The following is a 3,316-nucleotide window of genomic DNA, read 5'->3' on the forward strand; positions in this document are numbered from 1 at the left end:
ATGCTAAGGATTGGGTCCTCTACTGTACTTCATGCCAAACTTCAGAAATACATCAACACATGGATTCAGGAGTGGGCATCTTTCTTTGACTTCAGCCTCGTTTTGCCCACATTCATGTCAACGTATTAGCTCCCCTACCCACATCACAAGGACATCATTACCTGTTTACCATCATTGACCATTCTACTCATTCGCCTGAAGCCCTCCCCATGCAAACTGCAACGTCCGCCTTATGTACATCCGGCTTACTCTCGGGGTGGATAGCGAGATTTGGTATCCCAGAGCCTATAACTTCTGACAGAGGTACTACTTTCACCTCTCAATTTCGGACATCATTACCGAATCTCCTGAGCATCACCCTACATCTGACAACTGCCTACTACCCTGCAGCCAATGGAATGGTTAAACGTTTTCATGGCACCTTCAAAGAAGTTTTGAAGTCCTGATGCATTGCTTCCAACAGATTTACTCAGCTTCCATGGTTTCTACTGGGACTAAAGACCGTTCCTAGGGACACCCTAGATGTCTCAGCAGCTGAAATGGTGTATGGCGACCTGATAGTCGTCCCTGCTGAATTTTCTCCATAGACAACTTCCTCCAACAATCAGCAGAGCCTATATCATGTTGTGGGAAAATTTATTCTGTGTCGCCAAACTTACAAGTCCCCTGTGAAACAACATATACCAACAGATTTGTATAAGGCATCACATGTTTTCTCGAGCAACTACACCAGCAGACCACCGCTAACGCCCCCTTATAAGGGCATTTTCCTCGTGATCCATCGAATAACGAAGGCGTTCTACTTAACATTCCTGGCAAAGAAGACTGGGTCACCATTGATCACCTTAAACCTTTGAATCTCCTGTAAGATGACCCTCCAACAGTGTGCCTCTCCAGAACAGGGTTCCCTATTTCATATGTATGCCATTTTAGCGGGGGAGCCATGTGCCGCACGTGTTTCACACACTCCTACACTGTAATGGTATTTATGTTTTTTGTATATATCACTCTTCCGTAGCACTGACAACAACCGTTTTATTATAAAGTTATTCGCATTTACCTCGCATTTCAGTAGTCACCTAATAGCACTTCCGCACACAAATCACACTCCTTCACCTCTCTAACATCTATCCTCATGTCACCTACGGTTTTCTTCACTCCATCCGTTCACCCAAACTTTGGCCCTCCTCTTGCACTTTTCCTACTAACTCTTGTATTCGTCGGCATCTTCAGTAGACGACAATTTTCCATCCTCTTCACATGGCCAAACTACCTCAACATATTCATATTCACTCTAGCTGCTAATTCATTTTTCACAGCGTTCTCACCCTCACTGCTTGGTTCATAACCCTTTTTAATTGACATACATCAGCCATACTCCTCAGACACTTAACTCAAACACAATCAATTTCTGTCTCTTAGTCACTTTCATTCACCACAACTCCGATCCATACATCATGGTTGATTCAATCATTTTCTCATACAGAACTCTCTTTACATTCATCCCTAACCCATTATTCTTTATCACTCCCATCACTAACCCAACACTTTACATCCTCCATTCACTCATTGACGTATATCTACTTCCACTCCACTATTTACAGCAACAACAAAACTCAAATACTTAAACTGGTCCACTTTCTCAAGTAACTCCATTCAACATGGCATTCAATCTAGCACCACCCACCCTTCTCTTGCATCACATAACTTTACTCTTATCCCTATGAAATCACAACCTATTCCTCTCACACACCTTTCCAAAATTTGTCTTTAATCGACACAGCTTTTCCGAGTATACAACCAATACAGTATCATCCGCAAATAAGAACTGATTCACCTTCCACTCATGATCATTCTCATCCATCTATTACAATCTTCGACCAAGCACTAACACCTATAAAGAAATAGGAGATAGAAAATTTCTTTCCAGAATCATGTATTGGCTGAATGGCCAGCCATATTATGGTTATCAAGAATTATTCGACGGTGGCGGTAAGAAACAAAATAAGAGCTGTGCTCTACATATTCCATCAGTAAGATTTGGCTTCGATATCCTGCTAGAGTACAGCAAATTTGAATCAGGATATATCTTTTTTGCACTATGATTGAAACGTAGATTGATTGATTGATTTAATATTTTTATCATCACCAAACCTTAAAGATATCCTAAAGCTCTGGCAATGGATCATTTAAAGTTTGTCCATCCATGTATTATCCGTTTTATAGAATCCACGTTAAAATTACCCATTTCAGTGTATCTCGTGTCTTCGCATTGTTACTCAACAAGCAAGAAGTAACATATGATATGTTGTTTTCTCAGCTACTTGATCTTTGCCCTAAAATTCAGCCTTAAACGTATATTATTATTATTATTATTATTATTATTATTATTATTATTATTACTATTATTATTATTATTATTATTATTTAACAAAATGTAATTTATGAAATGAACTATGATATAAAATTAGGTAGATTTTTTCCCATGCCACTAAAAGAGCTGTAAAGGATTGTACGGTGATGGGAGTAATTTGTGATTAGAGCTGATTTGTCAATTGTAAAATGTGATTAAGATGCTTTTAACTTTACATCTAACCTCTCCAATAAAACAACTGTTGATACTATCGGAAGCAATATTTGCTTTTATTATTATTATTATTATTATTATTATTATTATTATTATTATTATTATTATTATTATTATCAGCTATAAAACCACGTACTATAATTGTTATTTTTCTAACTATAGTTATTATTATTTTTAGGCTTAAACTGAAGGGAAACATACTGAAGAGGTATAATTACCCAATTACCTAAAAGATCAATAAAACTTCTATTGAATCCAGTCCCAGGTCTTTAATTTGTATTTAGAGATACTAGAATTATTGATATCTTAAAAAATACCTTGTTTATTTTTGCAATCTGACATAGTTACAGGAAAGACTAATTATCAGGTGTTCTATGAAAACGTTTTACAAACTTTTTTAAATACCAGCCTTGTACTATTGCCATCTACCAATTTATTTACTTTACGAGTAATTTTTAAGCATAAATACAGATTGAAAAATATTATTTAAAGATAACTTTCAAGATTATATTACTGTAATATATATAGTACCCCCTTTTTAGAATATGATTTATTTCATTATGAACAAATATTTAGAGAAGCAAAAAGTTTAATGCTACAGTATCAAAAGGGTGCACTAATAACGCCAGGGCTTATCATTGGCTCAGCTCAGGTCATTATAGATTAATTGGTAGTCTAAGAACAACACAGTTATCATATTGATGATTTTATATGTATATATATATATAT

The sequence above is a fragment of the Palaemon carinicauda genome, chromosome 3, assembly GCF_036898095.1.
Source record: "Palaemon carinicauda isolate YSFRI2023 chromosome 3, ASM3689809v2, whole genome shotgun sequence".
NCBI lineage: Eukaryota > Metazoa > Arthropoda > Malacostraca > Decapoda > Palaemonidae > Palaemon > Palaemon carinicauda.